The sequence below is a fragment of the Eleutherodactylus coqui genome, chromosome 11 (genome assembly GCF_035609145.1).
Source record: "Eleutherodactylus coqui strain aEleCoq1 chromosome 11, aEleCoq1.hap1, whole genome shotgun sequence".
Lineage (NCBI taxonomy): Eukaryota > Metazoa > Chordata > Amphibia > Anura > Eleutherodactylidae > Eleutherodactylus > Eleutherodactylus coqui.
The window spans coordinates 81,155,223-81,178,393 of NC_089847.1; the positions used below are offsets into that span (position 1 = coordinate 81,155,223).

A 23,171-nucleotide genomic window follows, 5' to 3' on the forward strand; every position below is an offset into this window, starting at 1 on the left:
CAAGTTTATTCCTCTTATGTTTTTTTTTTTTTTTTACATATTTTATCATTAGTGGAAATAAATGGCAAAATCAGAAGGCAACTAATTCTACAGATGAGCGATTTTTTTTTCTAATTGCAAATGAGTTTTCACAGATTTATAGTGAACTTGCATTAATTTCCAAAAAAGTTAATTTGAATTGAATGATAGAAAACTAGTTGTGAAGCAGAGAATTGAAATGTTACCTACCATAGACTTTCTATACAACAGACTTTTTATTCAGTCTCTGTGGAAACCCTTACTGACACTCAGATCCTTCAGCAGATATCTGTAGCGTGTGATGGTAATATATATACATGTTCAATATCCCAATGTATCATACACTCCACTACCTGACCGCAAGGATCATGGGTTGGTTAATTAGGTAGCGAGTGACAGCCTCGAATAGATTGCAGGCCCTTCTCAATCTGAACAAGACACTTCTAATTAAGCAAGTGAGTTTCTGAAATGAAAAAAGTCTAAATGTTATCATTTACTGTCCTACCGGGGAAATGCTCCGCTACTAAGTAAGAAGGATATGCTAAAGCAATGGAGAGGAATGTATACAGTGTTGGCGGGAAACCTAGGATTGCCAATATTAAGATTTGAGATGGTAACTCATGATCGAATGTTCATGCATAAGATTCATTGACTTCCATAGGCAGAGGTTATAATGAATGGAATGTCCGCTGGGTGAGGGGGTGAAGGATTCGGGATCACATATATTTTATTTACATGCAAATGAAGAAGAAATACAATATATGTGAAAAGGGCAGTAGTTGACCTGTGAAATTCTGTATGTAGCAGAGTAAGCAAGGAGCAGCCTTCATGTGAACATGCAAGGGCTTTCGGTGGCCAACTAAAAACATTGGAAGGTGCATTACGGCAAAGTACTGGTAATGAGGTTTTCATGTCATTATCTTCAGAATTTCATATACGATGATTATTGGTTAATTAACATCTGGTAATAGGTCTTCCATTGTCAAGGTTTGTTATGTATAAGGGCCTGTCATGGAACTACTCAGTATGTTAAAGGTGTTGTATAGGGCTAGAAAAACATGGCAGCGCCACTCTTGTCCATGGGCTACACTACAATACCAGACAAACCCATAGACAACAGCGGCGCTCTCTCGGGAAAAACTGAAACATTTTTCTAATCCTGGACACCGTGATCTGGTAACGAACCTGTATCACATGCATCCTGTTATTTCTGTTACGGTCCCTAAAACCCTAATCCAATACATGTTCGACGTCTTTGTACCAAAGTCATCAGGAGACACCCCGAGAGTTGGTACTACTCATCCTAACATTCATTTTCGTTTCTCGCTGATTCGTCTTTGTTTGCTGCCGGCTTTATATTAACAAGCAATTTGCAGTTCTCTTCCGCTAGACAAACTCTATCTGCAACATGTGGAAGGGAGCTGAAATGTGAAAGTGGAAAACAGCAGACAAATTATGAGAGGAAATATATTTTGGAGGGTAATGCAAATTTCTCACCAGTTCTAACAGGCGATAGAGTGGGAAAATCCTGATGACAGTGTGCAATCTCACAGATGAAAGGGAAGGTGTTGGCAGATATTTTATTATGTGTTCTCCTTATCGGAATAGTGTTCCTTTATATGTAATAATTAGATGCAAGTCTACAAGCAGCAGAGACGGAAATGTTAAATACTCCTCTCCATCCACCCGCTGCCACAATGTCCATCTACTTACAGTCATTCTCTATGACCTACCACCGTGTAAACCTTTCACGCCATTTATTGTCTTACTTTTAATAGATTAGTCGTCATGGAAGGTAAACACATGGTTTACTGGCATCGCATCGCTGTTTGTGTATGGCCATTAATGTTGGGAATAGCCAGATAGAATGGCCAGTGAGATGGTCGGGCTTAGATGGGAGCAAGTGCTGGTTTAAGCAGGACTAACCATGGCCCCCATGCACATTCATGGGTTAATTAGAGACGATTTCATGTGTACAGATGTAACAGAATGGCAGGCTATAAAATCAATCAGATTTACTGTAATTAAATATAGATTCTCAGTTTTATTAAAGCTTTATTATAACTTGGAGTCATTTTACATAAGTGTGATGGGCGTCAGGAGCGAAGTCAATCCACTTCATGATAATACTTCTGATACAAGTCTAGTTTTGTCACAGGCTTTTCTTACTGTTTCTTGCGGTAAATAGTCACTTGACAGTAATGTTTATGCATCGTACAATGTCCAGATCCGTGCTTGTTAATGAACAGGGGATTTCTTGTATTGGGCAGCAGCACAATAAAGTATCCGGTTTTGACGTTCTATTTCCTGTAATCCACCAACAAGTGGAGATATACACGTCCAACGGCTACTTTTATCCGGTCACTTTCGCTTTACCTTGATTATTGACTGTGTGGCCAATTCTGGGAATCAAAGAAAATGGCCTCAGTCATAGGTTGGGGCTACTTAGTTTCTGTACCTCTGTGTGACGTCCTCTTCTCTCCACTCGCCGCTTCTTTCTTACTATGGCCGTACCTTTAGCCACACCGAGTATCATCTGCTGAACACAGACCTGATCTCTCCCGGTCCATAACAGCCGGCCAATTGTCCCCCACTGTCCAGTTAGAAAGTGGACATTGAGCTCTGACGGGGCTGCAGGGTCCTAATGCCTGCCAATAACTGTTGAATTCCAGCAGTAATAAATATAATTAGGGCTATCTCAAGCTAATGAATGGGGTGAGCGATGGATGTCTTTCACTAGCACCACTACCTGTAGTGCATATATAGTATTACTTAGTTACTAAAAAGTTGCAACATTAAATATACTAAATACATGTCTATGGGAGAACCTGTAATAACATACGAAGGGTAGGCATTGAAAAAATGTTTTTGTTTTCCCAAGGAAAAAGCGTCTGCCAAGAGATTTCTAGGAGCAGCTTACTGCCCTCCGCTCAGTGAAAATACAGGAATACTTGGCTCATTTAGAATGGAATTGGGAGGAACAGCTGTCAGTCTAATGAGCGTATGGGAATCTTACACTATGTTGACAAACGTATTGAGACACCCACCCATCCTATGCTGACAGATGTAGGGCATATGCAAATCGGATGTGTGAGCATCCGAATATCACAAGGTGTAGAGTTGACAGACTTCCAACGGGGTCGGGTGGTGGGATGTCACCTGAGCAACCAATCACTACAGGCCATCGCAATGCTTTTGGAACTTCCAAGGGCCACTGCTGGCAAAGTTATTCGAAATTGAAAAGCATCTGGTGTGGGCAGTGCAGCCACCTTCAGGGAGACCTCATAAACTGACAGAATATGGACAACGAAGCCTTGTACAAGTTGTGAAGGCATCATGTACATAGTCTTGCTCAGAAGGTCTCATAGGCCATTGGAACATCCATTAGCACTAGTACCATTTTCAGGGAACTCTATATGATGAGTTACCATGAATGAGTGACTACACATAAGAATAACATCACAGCAGTAAATGCATAGGGGCGCCTGTGATGGTGCCTGGAGGGTCATTCTTGGACTATAAATGACTGAAAGCAAGTGTTACGGACAGCTGAATCACAGTACACCATCTTTTGATTGGATGGCCGCACTTGGATGTGGTGGTTGTTTGGAGAGCAGTTTCTATGCAACTGCATCGTCCAAAATTGTGCAGTTTGGAGGAGGTTCTGTTATGCTGTGGGGGTTCTGCTGGGAAGGACTAGGGCTATTGGTCATAGTGAAGTCCATCTTCAACGCCAATGGGTGCAGAGGCATTCTGGACAATGTGATATTCCCTACCTTGTGGCAGTCTTTGATACAGCTGGGTGTCTCTGCCAACATGACGGAGCACCATGTCATACAGCACACAGCGTTGAGCATTGGTTTGAGGAGCAGGATGTCTGCAGATTTCACGCCTGATCTCCAACCTACTGGTCTTTGGTACGAACTAGAACGCCATATCTGTGCACCCCCAACACAGCCAGCAAGCCCCACATCACTGTCTCGCTATCTGAAGTTTTCCAGGCATCAACACACATATTAAAACAGCAGTGAAGTATTTGCCTTGTGGTGCAGGAAATATGCACCACTACAAATTTAGCATCACAGGCAACAAACATACAGGAGGCATGAGAAGCCTAAAAACGGAAAATGTACATATAAAGTAACCAAGAATAAAAGGCATTCATTAAGTGTCTAAACGTGGGGTTGCACCTCTTGTGACATCTCCCTCGTTATGCTGCATCGAAGAATGTGTGGGTGCATATAGACCTGCCGATTTGTCGTGTGAACGATGTCAGAGTCTGCTTGGCTTGTTCAAACGAGAAGTTGTTTAGTCATTCACATTCACGATATTTAAACCGAACAATAAGTAAATGAGTCAACAATGATTGTTATGCCTGCATAAAATGAATGAAAAGTGATGTTATCATGCGTCATTCCATCGTTAGCTGCGTTTACCCTGAACGATCATCCTTCATTTTCACTCATTTGAACATTTTTTTGAAAGAATTATTCCATTTAACCATACTCATTGGCCAATGAGAGACAATCATGACAAACGCATGACACTTTACAAGACTTTGGTAAAAGCTGCAATTTATTTCTTTGTTTTCAAGGATTTGGATCAAATGGCATAAGAAATGATATGTACAAGAGATACATGATTGTAAGGTTGCCAATCTGTAGTAACTGTGTGTAGAAGTATGCATCAGGAACGCACCACTGGCCAAAAGGGCATGTGCCAGCTAAAATATAAGCCAGCCTCAGTAGTTTTAAGAATCCAATGATGCTTAATTCCCATTATTCACATCCTGTATATCAAGTGACCCTGTTAAAAATCAAAGAGCACCCTTCACTTACCATCAATGATAAAGTGTGGTATCTGTCCACAGAAAAGTGGATTGCTGGCCAGCAGTTCATCTCTAATGTTATTATAAGACTTTGAAAGTAGACTTTCCCTGACCATTGTGACCGGGGTGAAGGATCTGACTAAGCCACGTGCCTATAGGGCACCAAAACCACGGCTGACAATAAAAACAATAAGACAGTAAGTTCCAAGTGTTCTATAAAATGCAAGGACTTGGGCTGTGTCCATACAACTAAATTTGGTGCAAATTCTGGTCAAATCCACATCCCATTCAGTTTATAAAGAATGGATTTGAAGTCATAGAAAACTAAAAAGAAGTGACATGTTCAGGCTAATCTACGTGTAGATCCGCAGGAGCATCAGAGATCCACCATTAAGCCCATGGATTTCTATTGAAAAGCCAACGTAAATTTTGCCCATTTGAAGCGGAGCACACCCATTCTATGTTACTATGTTTGGGGTATATTCACATTTGTTGGTATTGCTCCATTCTTTCCACAGTTGTGTGCAAATCACAACAAACCTGGCAAGTGCAAATGCTGTTTTTAATTCCCCTCGCATTGTTAGTTAACGTCTTTGAGCAATAATGATTTCCATACTTAGAAAAGCTTACAGCTTATTGGGCCAGTAAGAAATATAAAAAATGCATGGGACATTAATGACACCTATAAAGATTTGCCAACTGTGTGCGAATAGTCATTTATAGCTCCTCATTTAGTAGTAATAGATTCATATGATTTAATGCTCCTCTCAGATGGATTCCAGATGCTTGTTTAGATTTGTTAGAATGATGTGTGATTTCCTCAGCGGTGGCAATCTAATATGTATGGGAAGCTTCAACTGCGCTCTGAAATCTGACATCAAGAAAATAACGAACGGACAGGTAGGATTTTAACATGGCCAACCTTTGGCTCTGACGGAAGATAAGCGAGGCCGGCGGAGACTGGCAGCTACTTATTCCATTCTCCCTATGGCTGTAAACAAGTATGCTCAGTCAGTCCAAGCATGGTTGTTTAGGATGGAGTTGGGTGAGATAGTCGCTACATTTATATAGTCCTCATCTATGGGTCGATCATACCGTTAAAAGTGAGTTGGGGGGCAGCGATAACCATCAAAGTAACAATCATTTGCTTAGCATTCCCCTTCTCCCGCTCTCCGGCAGGCAGACGAGCAGCGGTATGATCCCCCCCTTCATCATATGATATATATTAGAAAGCCAGTGTTACAATCTGGGAATTACCAGATTTAGGCCAAACAGTCTAAAAATACAGATATGATTTTATTTCTCTTTATTGAACCCCTATTGTTAGATTCTGACTTTAGAGTTTCCATGGCAATTCTTATTGTCAGGAGAGATGAAAGTTAAATTACTGCTATGGTATAAAAAAGAAGGTTACGTGTAATTAAATTTAAAGTAGTACAGAATGCTAACATCTTGAATTACCAGTAATTAGTTATAATAGATAAATCATAGGCACAAATGTAAGAGCGCCTGTACATGTAGTAGTTGTGCCACAGTGATTGCAGTGCAGCAATATATATATATATATATGCAGTTTAGCCATCACTGCTGTGAAAGTACAGGTGTAGCACCTGCCAAGTGTACAGGCACCCTAATACGCTTCATTGACCATAGCAATGCACAGCAAATGCTCTGAGCCCCATTACGTAACCATTAAGATTTCGGAGGAAACAATCTGGGAGACCCGGTGCCCACCATGTATGGAGAGAATGTTGGTCGTTTCACACTCATTACATATACCCCAACTATATGCAGCTGAACGCCTGTAGATTTGTATACGTCTGTCATGGACTTTCATTAAAAAAAAAGTACTGTACACAATTTTGTTTCCCATACATTCGCATTAGGAGGCATAGTTGACCACGCTTTGGCTCCTTTTAGACAAGCCGATTCTCTTTGCACAAGCAGGTGACGTCGCAGATAACTTCTTCGCTTCCGGGCCGCCTGTTTAGACAGGCAGATTCTTTGTTGACTCATTCAACGAGAATCCTTCTGTCTTTCATATAAGGAAGACAAGTGAACAAGCCATGGATTCTTAGGACCGCATACAATGAACGAAGAGCGAGAAGAAAACACATCTTATTCATCATTCAGTCGTCGGCTCACGTTCAGACTGAACCTGTCCTACGACTCAACAAGTGGAATGAACAGCAGGTAATCTGCCGGCTTCTTCTCTAGTGAAGTCAAAACCTTATTCCGAAGCCTTGTAGACTGTTTAAGGAGAGAATAAAGGCTACGGACCAGATTTCTTGCAAGGTGCACAAAAGCAGCAATGAAGCGGCTTCTCTGTAGTGACTATGGCCTATTCAACCTCCATGCCGTGCGGCTGAGAAGACAGATCTCGGATCTGAACACCTAAATTCATTGAGATAGACCTATCAGGATGTGTTCCTGCAGCGCAAGAACCAGACATTCGGCTCCGGCACTGAAGCTCTAGTGCTGTACAGTGAATTTCACATACTCTTTGGACATCCTGACCACATTTTCCATCTGTCCCTCCAACGTATGATGGGTTCCATGCTGGATTTGATGGTCTTTAAGAGCTAATAACACTGGGAAACGATGTGAGTAACACTGAGAAGATTCCAAGTAGAACTTTGTATATAGTGACAAAGTTAAGAAGCTAGCAGGAAAAAAAGCTAAGTTTTTGAAAGCAGCAATCCCAATATAGGTTTAAACACTCTGCAGAGCCGTGAGAGGGGCTGCCATATACTCCCTAAGGAAGCATTTCCAGGAATACTTTGTCTCTAACCATATTAGCCTGCTCTTCCCAGAAGGGATAAGCCTGTTATCATCTACTTAAGAACACATTAGTTATTCCAGTTAACATGATGACATGTGACAGTAATCCGGTTACTTAGGTAGTCGGATACTCAGGGGTCCCCTGAGCAGTACCAGCTTGTGTTAAAACAAACTCTATAATGGAATTACTGGCAGATTAAACACGGCGACTCACAATGCAACTTTTCAGTAACATGTTTTTCAGAATCTGAACATTAAATATTTGAATATCTGTGGAGGTCAGTGAACCGCAGACATTGACCTTTTCTTCAATTTCAGAACAGTTCTTTATTCAGATAACCTTTCCAGAGTTGCACATGGAAGGCGGCCATGTGTTCCTCAAAGTGCTTAGCTATTTCTTCATTAGAAATTAAGTAGTGCCCTCTGAGCGGCACCAGAACTCATTGTGTTTACCGAAAGACACACTAAATCACCACTACAGTCAGAGTCATTGACCTTTAGCAGCTTTGTTGAGGTACAGATTTTAGTAGATCACTATGTAGCAAACAGCTGCATTCCGACATTCTTGGCGTCTTTCTGTAGCAAGTTCACGCACTTTTGGTATGCTATTAATGGGACCAAATGTTAACCAGGCCTAATGAATTACTTTGAAGAACACGTCACTATTGTGTTCTCCATGTCTTAAACGTGAGAGTATCCCAGTCCGCTTAGCGATACTAATTATTCCCTATTTCCATTTTCTATGTTCATGTCTGCGGGCATCTGGTGCCCAGAAATCTGTCCTGCTGTCTTTGCAAATTACCGGCCGAATCGGACTCTACTTGACATATACAACTCTAGAGTCAACTGCGTAAGAAGTAGGTAGCATGACCTAAGTGGCTCCAAAGACTGTGTGACTGCGTACATTTGCAGACCACCTAGAATATAAACAAATTGGTTGGAGCAAATGTGTCAAACTCACTTTCACCAAAGGCCACATCACCATTATGGTTGCATTCAAAGGGTCGTTTAAGGGATCATTCACACGGGCATATTTTTTATGCTCATAACACGGGCAGCTTAAATCGCCATTGATTTGCACTGGGGTATTAAGACATACATTTTTCACGCATGTAAAAAATCGTAGCCTGTTGCATTCTGGTTCGTATTACCCAAACCCAAAATTGACCATTAAAGTCAATGGGATCACGTAAATACGCAGTGAATATGCATGATACAGGCAAGTGTGCAGGCAGGAGAAGTCTATGGGAAGTTCTTGCGGGTTTTTTTTTTGCACACGTTAGAAAACCAGTGAAGACGCGTGCAAAAAAACCAAACACAGCGTTTTTCATAGACCAAAATTGCATACGCCCGTGTGAACGAGCCTTAAATGTTACCACTTTTTAACATGGCTGTGGAGCTCTATGCACTATGATGGTGTTCCTCCCCTTCCACCTCTTTAGCACAGAGCTTCCTACCTTGGAGTCTGACTAGGATGCCTGGGTAGGGTTGGCAGAGCTGTGCCACCACCTCCGAGTTGCTAAACAGAGCGGTGTGGAGGTGTGCCGGAGCTCTGTTTAGCAGCTGCTCCCTGTGCTAGCATTGCCCCCTCTGCCAAGTGCTGGCTGCATCCTCTGGGGAAAATGGAGAGCCGATCCTTCTGTGTCCAGACCTTACCGCGGACCGCATAAAATGATGTGGCCGGCTGGATTCAGCCTGTGGGCCTTGAGTTTGACACATGTGGGTTAGAGGACCTGCACACTGCCCTGTGTTTGCATCAGTATGGGACAAGACAGCAGTCACTAATGCAGATCACCAGTTAGTACTCGGCAAAATGATTGAAGTATGATGCAGATCAACCGTGCAGCAGATAAAGGTCACTGATAGGGCTGAGAAGCCACATGATGGTCTGACGTGCCGGAAAATGATCATTGATGCTATCTAATCTTAGCAGTTTTTTGTCTCCTAAGCTTGGCCATACATGAGATAGCTGTCAGCGATATCTCTCCCAATAACCCATACACATGCATGCTCGGCTCGGTCTAGCGTGCAGGTTTAGTGAGGGGAGTAAGCTTATGCCAGACACCCCTGACAGTGGCTTATTTCCTAAGAAGAAAAGGATTGAGCAGTTGAAATCCAACTGCCTGATCATTATCTCCTCTGACATCTGATGTTGGGGGAGAGTCAAGAGGTCACCATACACATTAGGTAATTGGCCAGCCATGCCAAGATTGTCAGGTTTGGGCAATGTGTATGGATAGCTTAACCTTTTCCAATCCAATTTGTATCCTGGTTTTCCTAGGGCTTACTCTTTTTCTGCCGTTATACAATGGCGCTATATGCTGGCTAAAGCCAGTATTGCATGAGGTGACACGTTTGATAGGCTCTGACAGCAGAGAGGCTGGCAATATACTGTAAGAGAACCCTGACGGACGTCTTCTAACATCGGAGCTGTACAGCCTTAAATCATAATGTCTTCAGAGGTCAGACAGTGGATTGGAAAGGGTTAAATGATGCCAGCATGTGGTAACTCAGATATTAGATCACTGATGTATAATAGTGCTAGTGTAGAAGATAGATGACATGGCCTAGCTTTCTCCACCTTGGCATGGCATATATGTACGCTTATCCATCATCTTGCTTTAGAAATCACTCTGTATGTGACCCTTCCCCTCCATTCTAGTCAGAAGCTAGAGAGAAAGTAGATAGAAAGATTCTATTAACTCCTCACTATGAAGCTTTGAGACATTTGGCCACAGTTGTATCCTCATAGTTATCCCCTCATCGCTACAGTTGTTGCTGTAAATAGCGTGAAGTTTTCTACATTCCAATTATCCTTCCTTCTTCTATTTCCAGTTGCCTTCATGTCTCACTGTTGGTGAATCAGCCCCATATCCGGTAAGAAGGTGCCTGCAGATAAGATTAGCCAGCATCCCCCAGGAAACAGGGCCATTGTATAGGAGTGTTAGTCGTTATGCGCTGTAAAGAGATGTGGGAATCCCAGCTGTCAGGCTCGCTGTCATCTCTGCTGGATTGTGTCTCAGCTAAACCTGTTAGTCTATGACCTCTAAGACACCAGCATCTGGGAGGCTAAATTGGATAACGTCTATTTGTGCAGCGCAGTTAGTGAATGTGGCAGGACTGTAGACGCTGGGAGAGAGGATGCAGCAATGAACTGTGTACCTGTGCCAAGATCAGAAGGGACATCATTACAATGCACGCACATATTTAAAGCCCCGGCTGCTGCTTCTTCCACTTCCTCAAGAATCACGATTGATCGTCAATAAAAAGAGAACATTTTTCTCTCCGTCTTAAAATCTGCTTTTGGGAACTTCTCTACTATCCAATGACTTTTCATGGTCATGGCTCCTTCCTTTTGGAAAGTTCAGATTTGGGTTCTAGCTTGTATGGTGGTATACATGTTAGCAATTGCACTTTTACAGAGGTTGCCATGTTCTTATAAACCTAGTGTAGTTAAGGAAGTTTGGCTTCTACTGGAATACTAAGTGATGGCTGATATTTCATATGGGCTGTCGACATGAGGCAGGCATTCATCCTACATCCTGCCACTAACAGATTCATACATGTCACCCACTTTCATTAGTATATACTTATCCTGCAGGCTTGTGTACTGGATGCTCCCAGTGTGATGGTCTAGAGAAAGATAGGTGTATCCTGCACTGTTCAGGATGTCTTCATTAAACTCTGCTTAAAGGGATTCTGCAACCTGTTCTATGCTTCACCATCTGACGGTGGCATAAAGTAATGACAACCACCGAGTCCAGCAGCTTATTACCTACTCGGGAATATGCCATCGTTTTTGAGTAACGTACAATTTATCAGCTGAAGCAAGCAGTCTTTGTACTTAGGAGAAGCAAACTCCTCTGCCGAATGACAGCCTATTCCCTATACTATGCATAGAGAGGAAGCTGTCAATCAAATGAGGTGGAGGACCTCGGCAACTCATGAATACGAGCACTCTACAGCTGATAGTTTGATTTAATGGAGACTAATGCATATTGGAAAGTAAGGCCCCATTCACACCTGTGCCGGGTATCTCTGTCCATTTTCTACTGTTTTGTGAATAGAGGAATGAGAATATATATTTCTGTAATGAATTCTATTGATTTCACTTGGAGTTTTAGGCTTTTTGTTTGTCATTCTGCGGCCTTAGTAATGCACTGCTGGACTCAGGGTGGTTGTCACTACTTTTTGCTGCCCTTCCCTGCATAAACCTGGTGACAGGTTCTCTTTAAAAGGAAAATGCAGTCAAAATGACCTAATATAACATAGGTTCCTGTGAGGCGTTCACAGTGATCTCAGACTTCTACTGATTTCCGTAAGAATGACCTCTATATGGCGATCTAACCTCTTTGGCGCCGCTCAGAGATTTTTGTTAGCAGAACTCTGACCCAATATTGTAAATTTTCATACATTATTTTGATGTAAATTATATCTAGTTTAGAATAATGTATCAGATTTCCAAAATCAAAAATTTCCAAGCAGCTCCGAAGAGGTAAGAGTTTTGTATAGAGGCCTGTTGTTAAGGACATCTGTTAGGGATTTTTTACACTTTTGGACAGAATAGGCCGCACGCTGTGGTAAATTTTTTGTACCAAAGTGCACAGGCTACCTGCGGATTTTGATGCAGAATTAAAAACGGCTTAAAACCTGCCTGCAATTCCGCATCATAATCCGCAGTTAGATCTGTAGCTTGTGGTGTGGAATTCCGCAGCTGCGATTTGGCTGCGCCCCACGGCGTAATTCCATTTTGTGTGAAAGGTCCCTTATGGTCTGTGGTCAATGGAAAAGGAAAATCTTACAGATACAAAATCTAGTATTTTCAGGAGTTCTCTGAGGTTTTATCACAAACGAACCATAGATTTGTAAAGCAGACAGCTTTATGTGGCGGTCGCTGGAGAGCGGCTGCCGCAGCACTCGGTGCAGGAGGACGCTGCACAGTGTCACCGTGTGACCTTAACAAATTCAGAGAGGATCTGCTTTCCTTCATTCGCCAGAGAACATTTACATTTATTGACATGATACATCCTCTACATAAACCACACCACCAGGAGGATGGATGCTACTGTAGTTCTCATGATGACGATTAGGACTTTGCAATGTTTTTTTAGATTCACTTTCTCATAGCCGCCCTAGAGTATTTCCAAGATCTACTGCTATGGCATGCCGATCAGGCGGAAGGATCAGGACAGTCACAGGTCTATCAGCTTAGTCCACAGTTTCTCACATCAATCTTCTAATGTTGTCTCTGTCCGACATAGCTTCAAAGTCAATTGTACGCAGCTACCTGCATTCATTATATGCCGGATTATGTGGTCATCATTAGTCTTTATCTGTTGTCTGTACCTGATTAGCAAGATAAGAAGTCCTTACATATGTGTTTACATATACTCTGTAAAAGGAGGGCTGTAGACAAGGGCTTTATCACAACTTTCACCAAACCCTTCCTTGGAATCATGATGATTTCCGCAGAATGTCCGTAGTGATTGGGTGACAATACGATGCATGATCTGACTTTACATACACATGCTGCATTTCAGCTAGACAGCGAGAACTGTCTGACATACTGTCTGACATACTGACACTAGGAGTGTGACCTATACAAGGGGACACACAATATAGACACATCTGACCAGGTTCTAGCTGGATGGAAACACTGCGCATTAGGACTTTTTTGGAAATGTAACAAAACTTGGAATTCTGAAACATTTTTATTGCAACAGTTGTAACAGCCAACTCAGAAATCATGTTATCCCTCTTACACGAAACGATTAGCGTTCAAAAAAATCGTTTGTGCGAATTTGAATGATAATTGTTCGGTGTGAACACGGCCGACATAAAAATCATCATTCGCAAGTCGTTACATGTAAACTGCGATAGTTCAATCATTCCCATTCACTGGTACAGGCCAACGATCGAGTGAACGAGCGAATGACGAAAAAATGTTAACGATTATTTATCATTTATAAACTGACTGTATTTTGAAGCAAACGATTCTGATCGTGGTAGGCGGTTGTTAGCGGTTTGGTTGCAAAGTTAGGCAAAGCATAGTCTTTAGTTAAGTATCAGCCCTGCCTTAAAGTAATGCGAACTACAGACTAATAGTGCCTGGTGCATCGGCTCTCTGACACAGACAGTATATTACTAAATATGAGAAATTAAGAAAGATTTCACAAAAGGTTGCCAATAGTAAGTACACTTGTATAATACACATCTACAATATGCCTGCGTGTTATTGCATTATTACATTCTTTTTGTATACATAGAAGTCCTGCCGGTTAAATGGGGATTCAAGTCAAGTTTTTCATCCAGTATCAAATATGAGTCCTTAAACATTAGTAGTTTTCATTTAAATGTACTGAAAATTAACAATTGAAGCTCCATATACCACTACATGATATGCAGAAGGGCGCATACAGAGGCACAGAACTGGCCAGGGAAATGAACGGTCTTCTGTAAATACAACTTAGGGCTCACTGACAGGTTCTGTCCGCGAAATATGCAGCATAATCACAGACTAAGCGGTTTGCATTTACTGCAGATTTTGGCCCTTGTTGTGTTTTATTTCTGCATAGATTTCACACACAAAAAAACATGAAAAACACAAGAAGGGCCAAAGGAATGGCGTAAATACGCAGTGAATACAAATGTATCATGCATGTTCACTGCATATTTTTAACACTCCCATAAACTTGCATGGGTGATTTTGGTCCGTAATATGGACCAAAATAGGACACACTGTGATGGATGTGAATGAATTTTGGTTCATGAATGGGCAAAAAAGCACCTATTCCCTGTGTATTCATCCCTTCTGCAGGTGTTTTACGCTTGTGCAAAAAAATACGCAGAAGGACCCCCATTGTTTGGATGCACAGATATGCATGTTTAATGCATACTCACTCCTTATTCGAACGAGCCTATTCACTTCTTTACCTATTCCGGTATGCAATATGCACCCAAGTAGAATATGCTATGTATTTTTTCACAAGACTGCAAGAAAAATGCGCAGATGTGAATGAACCCTAATGGGTTCTATTCACTGCGTATATGTTCGCCCGTGTGAATGAGCTCCGAGTCAGCGAATAATGCTATCACTTGCTGTGGGATTTTATTTGCTAAGACGTACGAGAGAAACACATCAAAATCCCTTACAACTTGTGTTACGTCATAAAATTCAATTCTGTTTTATTGGTTTGCTAGGCGTAAGATGCCGACACTTCGTTACTGCGCTCATCTGTGTTAACAGATGTTCAGATCATAGGAAAATAGTCTAATGCATTGCCTCCCCAGCTGTATGCAACCAACGGGTAGGTCTACTAAGGGGCAGTCGTTCTCCCTACAGCTGCATGGATTTTATCTGGGTATTTTGGTTTCTTCCTGCATTCTAATTGGTTCTCACCTTCCACCCCTGACACTGGTCCTAGCGTGCGACATTAGATTGTGAGCTCCTCCGGGGACAGGCAGAGGAGAGTGGTTATGGTCTGTCTGCAGGGCTATACTAGCACTACTCAACTAAACATTTTAGGATATCTTCAGCCATGTTGGACTTTTACAAAGTGTCAATGCTACAAATGTAAAACTACGAATATGCAAAATAATATTTAAATTCACTTATACGCTTTCAAAAAATGATGCACCAGCTGGAATGATGCCGCTTCCCGGGGAATCCTTTCATGGGCTGTGCATCTTGGCTTCACAAGCTTTTCGGAATACATTTTAACTCCTATACTAAGACCATCTATAAGGACTTCATTTGTTGGGCCCTGTCATGTAAACACAAGGAAGAAATGTTTCAGATTCTTTCCCTTCTTCTCTGCATTATCACAGCGCCGGTATTACTGAGACACAACACAACGAAGGAGAGTTCTCTATGTTGTACATACTAATATCTTCCATAGCGGTCACATAGTAGAGGGTTGTAATTGCAGGCAGACGTTTGTTCCCTGTTCTTTATAAACTTCGGCCTGAGGGATGAACATGTTCATGGACTGTTTCTTAACAGCAGCCTAAAACTCCTCCTTCCCCTCTAGAGTAACTTTACAATTTTCTTTTTGTATATTCTGGGTGAGTTTTTGTTAAAAGACAATATAAATATATATACATAAGGGTTTCCATACAATAATAATAATAAACAGAACCAAAGTGCACTGCTAAATAGCCCTTTGGACTCTAGAAGGTGCCTTGATCTTTTCACTGTTCTGATGAATGTGTCTCTTGTTCTTTATTTCCTTTCATATAACTATAAAGATCTGTAAGTGACAACTATCCATCTCTTTCTTGAAATAAATAGAATTTCACGTTTTCTTGTCCTGTGTGCAATTTGTCTCTTTATGGTTTTGGTCGGTTTTCTTAAAGTGAGTGGTACGTACGGTATGACTTAAAATACTCTAGTCACCGGGAAACAGGCGCACTTTTGTACCCCCTCTAATTGGCCCAAACTACGTATCAAGAGGAGTTCTCTACTTCCACAACCTGAAAACCTTTGGCCATGTAACTGGAATGATATTAGGATGTTCTCACTTATTGTGTGTCCTTGCCGTTAATCTGTCAGCCATGCTGCAAGATGGTAGGCTATTCCAACATAAGTAACAAGGCAGCAGTGGGGTAGATGCAAAAATAGTCAACAGACCTTCTCTTTCCATTCGTTGGACATCCAGTATGGACACATTCATTCCTTTTCCAGATCTTTGTGTAATTATGAGGCATTCTTAACATATCTAAATACAGGAGGACTTTGCAATACTGGGTGTGATGGGACTCCTTTTGTTTATACTCCATATGATCTGTGAATATGGATTGCAGCATCTAAGGTGTTAAAAATCCAGAATCAGAGTTTTCTCCAATACCTTCCTTAGAAAGGAGTACCGGAAGTAGTGGTCAGGTTTAGACCGCCTTCCGAAAGCCATATGCAAGTTGTTCCCCGATGCAGCTTACGTCAGACAGCACACGGAAATCAGTCTGTGTGTCTTGTGATATACCCGGACATCACACTTTGCATGCAGAATTCGCGTAAAAATGTCCAAGAATAGGACATACAGTTATTTTCTTCACAGGGACCATCCGTTCATGTGAAAAGAGGTTTGTGTGAATAGCTTAATTGGCTATAATGTGTCTGTGTGCTGTGCATGGAAATCACAGATGGCACACAGCCCAAATGTATGCCTGTCTGAATGGGCCCTGAACCACATGAACAGCTCAGCTGAGATCCTATAGATACCAAGCTCTGTATAGATTCTAGGGGAGCTGCTTTTTTTGCATCCGATTACTATACATTATAGAGTAATGAGTGCTCCTACCAAATGGTAGATAACTAGAGATGAGCGAGCATACTCATTAGGGCAATTACTTGAGCTTGCATTGCCCTTAGCGAGTACCTGCCTGCTCGGAAGAAAAGATTCGTCTGCCGGCGCGGGGGAGCGGTGTGTTGCGGGAGTGAGCAGGAGGGAGCGGGGGGGGGGGAGTGAGAGAGAGATCTCCCCTCTGTTCCTCCCCGCTCCCCCCCGCTGCTCCCCCCTCCCCCCCCCCCCCCCCCCCCCGCTGTCACACAAATCTTTTCCTCCGAGCGGGCAAGGCTCGCTCGAGTAATTGTCCTTAGCGAGTATGCTCGCTCATCTCTATAGTTAACTACAGCAAAGTCTGCAGACCCTGCACAGAAGGGGTATACCAGCCAATATGAGCTCAGATGCCAGTGGATTTGTGAAGCAGCTCTGATTGAGAATCGCTATAGAAATATCTCAAACAAGGTACTTACAAAACTGTTTCCCCTTTAATTTAGTAAAATATAATCCAAAGGTGCACAAAACTCATTCTGCAGCTTATCCAACCACTGTGTAAGAGCAGCTACCATATATTTACAAAATGTATAAGGGTGGAATACCGGAAGAATAGCCGCTGTTCGGTTCCATCATAAGACGGAGCCCTTTGGCCAGGGGGTTCCCTTTCCCAGAATGGAGCAGGAAACTGGAGCCCCCAACGCAGATTTGAAACCACCCTAAATCTATGCTATAACACAGATAGACCGCAAATGGAAAAACTGCATGGCAGCCATTACACATAGACAATGTACTGACTACAAGCCAACATGCAATGACTCAGTGTGGAGACTTTAGTATAGAGCAGTGGTTCCCAAACTTTTTCAGCAATGGAGCCCTTTTTGAAGCAAAAGTTTCTCGCGGAACCCCAAAGCGAGACAGAGGGTGTGGTCAAGGGAAGGGTTAGGGGCGTGGCTTACAGTGACATATGATTTTCACCACCGTCGTTATAAAACAGACAGGCCGTTTTTAAAAAAACAGAGCAGAATGCTCATAGTCATAGCTGCAGCAGTGTCCGGCTGGAGTGAGAAAATGATCAAACAGGACCGGAGCCGGCTCATGTGATCCACGTTGATAAGGTCCTGTTCCTCATAGTGTGCAGTCCCAGGTAGGTCAGGGACATGGTTTAAATGATGGTACTATATATATTATATATATATACACATACACACACAAAAGAGTGTTAAATACTGTCAGAGCAGATACTGACGTGGATATCACACAACTGAAAGAAGCAGCGCGAAACCGAAAAAACATGTAGGGAGCTCGTGTTTAGGGTCGCCGAGGGTCATAAATGACTTAGGGCACGATTGTCAATGGGACTTTCTAATGTTAAAAATGCATCGCAAGTTGCTGCTTTGCGATTTTTGTGCGAAGTGTTTTTAACATTAGAATGTCCCATTGACAATCGCGTGAAAAAAACGCGCAAGAAAAACGCAAGTGTGCAGGAGCCCTAACAAAAACAATAGTCAGATTGTTTAGGCCCACGCTACGGAATCCACACTGGAGAATCCAACACAGATCCTTTTTCAATAGGACTCCATGTGGGGATTTCCCAAAGCATATTCCAAATCCGCTCATGGAAAAACTCCCTGCTGTATGGACTATGGGGCAGATTTCCATTCAAATGAATGGCCGACTGCTGGATGTAGATTTTGCTGGATGGAGTTTCTGCAGAGTCAGCATCGAATATTGTGGATTCCATGTTAAATCTGCATCAAAACCAGCCGTGTGAAGACAGAAAGGAAAATGATTTGCCCTGTGTATATTTGCACATATGTTTAGCAGGAAGTGACAGTATATTAGCATCTGTTCTGTACGCACTTTGTACCTTCTCTGATTCCTCCAACTGTTTTCCTGTATCCCCCAGTGATGATACGGCCCCTCAGAGTCCTGAGCTTAACATCATCCAGTCTGTCTGGGATTTCATGAAGAGACAGAAGGATTGGAGCGAGCCGACATCCACAGAAGATCTGTGCTTAGTTCTCTAAGATGTCTAGAACAAGTACTCTTCAAAAACTGTGTGCAAGTGTACCTAGAAGAACTGATGTTGTTTTGAAGACAAAAATTGGTCACAGCAAATATTGATGTCATTTTGATTTCTCTTTGGTTCATTCAATTTGCACTTTGTTAATGGATACAAATAAACTATTAAGGGTGTATTCACTCAGCGAGTCACAACCAACACACGGGTGTGCTGAGCCCGCCTAATACGCAATTCCAATATGGTCGTATAAGCCCGGCCTTACTATGATAATATTTCTGCCATGAACGTGCCTTGCGGACTGTAGTAAATTACGCTGCAGCCCCCCCCCCCCCCCCCCATGTGGTCACTTACACAGCCAGGAACACGTTAGTGGAGGAAGGTCTATTATAAAGGGATTTTCCACATCAGTTTATGACTGTAGTATTCCAAAATATGCTTTTCAAGATGTCGGACGTCAGATTCCCCGCCACCGTCCTGTGATGCTGTCAGCAGAATACGGTGTATTTTCTTGCAGCAGATCACAGGCGAGCTACAAATGCCTCCACTTTTAAAGTATAGGTTCACATTTGGATCAAAAAAGCAGTGTGAAGAATAATAGTCATTTCTTCCTATTGTACATTACAGTATGCCTTTGATACGTGCGTTGGATAGCGGGTGAGCACACAGTGTACTGCACCTCCTCCCTCCACTAATAAATGTATATTTGTCCATGTCGTATCATTCTCTGCTCTTTTAGGTTGTGTGGCCCTTTAATTTAGCCTTTTGTGAACATGGAAGCTGACACCAGTATTCTATTTATGCATTTCACACGTGAAGTAAGCATCACACAGCGGCGCGCTCATTATCGATGTTTACATAATCAGTATCGGCACTACGGTGAGTAGATCTACAAGCAGCATGGTACATGCCGGGTGCACTCTGTAATTGAAAGAGCCGCAGCTAATTTTTATATAATCTGTTATTAGAGATCAATAAAATAAATAAGCTGTCAGTGCCGCGACAAAAAAAATCTAGAAATACGTGTGTTGGGTAAAAAAGGAGCTGTAAACCTAAAGTGGCGGTTTATAAAAGAGCTATTACGTTGCAGAAAACTGTCTGTTCTCAAGCAAAAATAGCTGATAACAGGGAACAACTGCACTTCAAATGGAAAGAAGAATAGGGAACTGTGTTACATCCGGCTAGGTGTCAAATATACCTCGCCTGGATCGGACATAACAGTTGTCCAAAGTATGGGATATATATGCATGAAACAAAGGAATGAAGAAAGGGAAATTTCACTCTATCATACTAATGGAGGATAACCCTGCTTAAAAGAGGGTGATCGCCCTGACCAGGGTAGCCCCACGTCTGGAACGTGGGAGTTACCTGGATTGTCACTAAATGGTAAAGGGGGCGACAATAGTCAATTGTAAATAACAATAGTCACAACAGCACTAGAGAGTATATAGAATAACACCAAGAAATAAGTATAAAAACAAGGGACTTATCTGGTCAAGATGACACTAGGAGGACCAGACCTTCCACCTTGAGAGGAATAACCGATGCAGCGCAGAATCTGTGCTGGTAAAAAAGATAGGATAGCGAGTGCCGACTCGCCTGTCAGCTCCGTGTTGTGGCACTGTCTATGGTGCTGACCACAGGCACCTCTGGGAGCCATGGCAGCACTCTGCCCGCAGCAAAGACATTTGAACTGGCTGTTCCACAGAGTCCGAAGCAGCTTGTCCACCAGAGAATTCCTGCATGTCAGCAGACTGTTTTACACGCTGCTGTAGCAGCGTGTAAACGACTATCGTGTGAACGAGGCCTTCTGAAGTAATCAGTGACTATAACATGAATTATTGTTACACTCAAGAAAGACATCCAGGTCTATCTTAACCTCTTTTATCAAATTTGTTATCACCACATCCTCAGGCAGAAAGTTCCATAGTCTCACCGCTCTTACAGTAAAGAACCCCCTTCTATATTAGTGTAGAAACCTTCTTTCCTCTAGATGTAGAGGGCGCCCCCTTGTTACTGTCACAGTCCTGGGTATAAAGAGATGATGGGAAAGATCTCTGTATTGTCCCATGACATGTCTATATATACTAATTAGGTCGCCCCTCAGCCGTCTTTTTTTTTCTCAACTAAATAACCCCAATTTTGAGAACCTTTCTATTGTAGTCCGCCCATTCCATTTAGTTGCCGGCCTTTGTACCCGCTCAAGCTCTGATATGTCCTTCTTGAGTACCGGTGGCCAAAACTGTACACAATATTCCATGTGTGGTCTGACCAGTGACTTGTAAAGAGGAAGAACAATGTTCTCGTTATGAGCCCCTAGACCTCTTTTGATGCACCCCCATAACCTATTTGCCTTGGCAACAGCTGTCTGACACTGGTTACTCTAGTTAAAGCGGTTGTACCCAAATAGCAAGTTATACATAGGATAATGCCGATGACAAGAACAGGACTCCTATGTCTCTGCAGTGACATCACTGAGAATGGAGCGGTCAAAAGCTCTATTCATTTAAATGGGGCTGATAGAAATACCCGAGTGGCTGCGGCTTGGGTATCTCAGCAATTCTATTGACAGATAATGGAGTGTTGAAGTGCTTGCAGTAACCTCACAGTGCGGAGGATGGGGATATGAGACCCTCGTTATCGAGATCGGTGGGGTCTCAGCAGTGATACCCCAAGTGATCAGCAAGTTATGCCCTATGCTGTGGATAGGGGATTATTTGCTATTTTGTTGCAACCCTTTTAAGTTTACAGTTAATTAAAACTCATTTCTTTTTCCCTGTCAGTGTTTCCCAGTGGTTTCCCATTTATTGTGTAATGGTGACACGTATTTCCGCTGCCCATGTGCAGAACCTTACATTTTTTTGTTCAAAATGCCAACTTATCCAGATCCATTTGCAACCACATTCTGTCCTTTCTTGTATTAATTACTTTACATTGTTTTGTATCATCTGCAAATACTGATATTTTACTGCACAATCCTTCTACCGGGTCATTAATAAATATATTAAAAAGAATAAGATCCAGTACTGCCCCCCGTGGACCCCACTAGTAACAGTGACCCCCTCCAGTGCTGCCCCCTGTGGTTCCCACTAGTAACAGTGACTCCCTCCAGTGCTGCCCCCTGTGGTTCCCACTAGTAACAGTGACCTCCTCCAGTGCTGCCCCCTGTGGTCCCCACTAGTAACAGTGACCCCCTCCAGTGCTGCCCCCTGTGGTACCCCACTAATAACGGTGACCCAATCAGAGTATGTACCATTTATAACCACCCTCTGCTTTCTATCACTGACCAGTTACTTACCCGCTTACACACATTCTCACCCAGACCAAGTATCCTAGTGTTGGCTGACTATTGAAGGTGTACGGCTACCCTAAGATCATGGGGAGATTTAGATTTTTAGTGCATTATTTCTATAAACCATAGTTTGGTTAAGGCTGCATCAAACAAACATTATGGGAAATTATTAAAAATGTTGTCCAGGATTAGAAAAAAAGGGTCTCATGAGCAGTGCTTGATATTGCTGCACATCCCCAATAAAGTAAGTTTGGTCCAACTGCGACACCAGCACAGCCTATGGTCAGACACTGTTTCTAACAAAAAGACTTTTCAAATAGCCCCGAACCAGCTTTTTTCCTTCCATTTTCCAGTCTTTTTACACAGGACAACCCTTGAGCACTTCAACGCCCAACAGTCATCCCAATAATCATCGCTCCTGTGCTTTCACAATTGCTCACTAATTAGAGACGTAGGGTTTTACTGCCTGCATGAACTGAATGATGAACCGTAAGCAAACAAATTATCGTTCATTGTTCAGTCGTTGGCCGTGTTTGCACTGAACGATTAACTGAATGGCCCTCGCACGTCTCTCTCCAACTTCCACTGCCCCTGGCCAGGCCCTCCTGCCATGTGGCTATCTTATTCATGCAGAAAGCTATATTCTGGATGGAAAACCACATTTTGCTTCATGCCTTTCTCCGTTCCTATTCTCAGAGCGACATTTTGCACACGGCATGGTGACCTTTTCAATTCAGAAGGACTAGGTGATGAGTTTATCACACAGAACTTCCTTTGTAATGAGGAAAGCCGGGGTCCGCACGAATGGCTTATAAGACACGGATACTGCGACATCTAATAAGTAGGCTGTAGAGACTGTGGCCTTTCTATTTCTGAAAAAGAGCAATGTCTGATTCCAGAATCTCGACTTTGAGGTCTGCATTCTAGCAGTAAAGAGACAGTTTTAATAGGGATTGC

General features: G+C 42.5%; 1 protein-coding gene across 2 annotated transcripts in view; it reads right to left on the bottom strand.

Moving 5' to 3' along the window:
- MACROD1 (mono-ADP ribosylhydrolase 1) overlaps positions 1–23,171 on the bottom strand; it is a 656,520-nt gene that overhangs the window by 322,475 nt on the left and 310,874 nt on the right. The gene's annotated exons all lie outside the window — the stretch shown is intronic.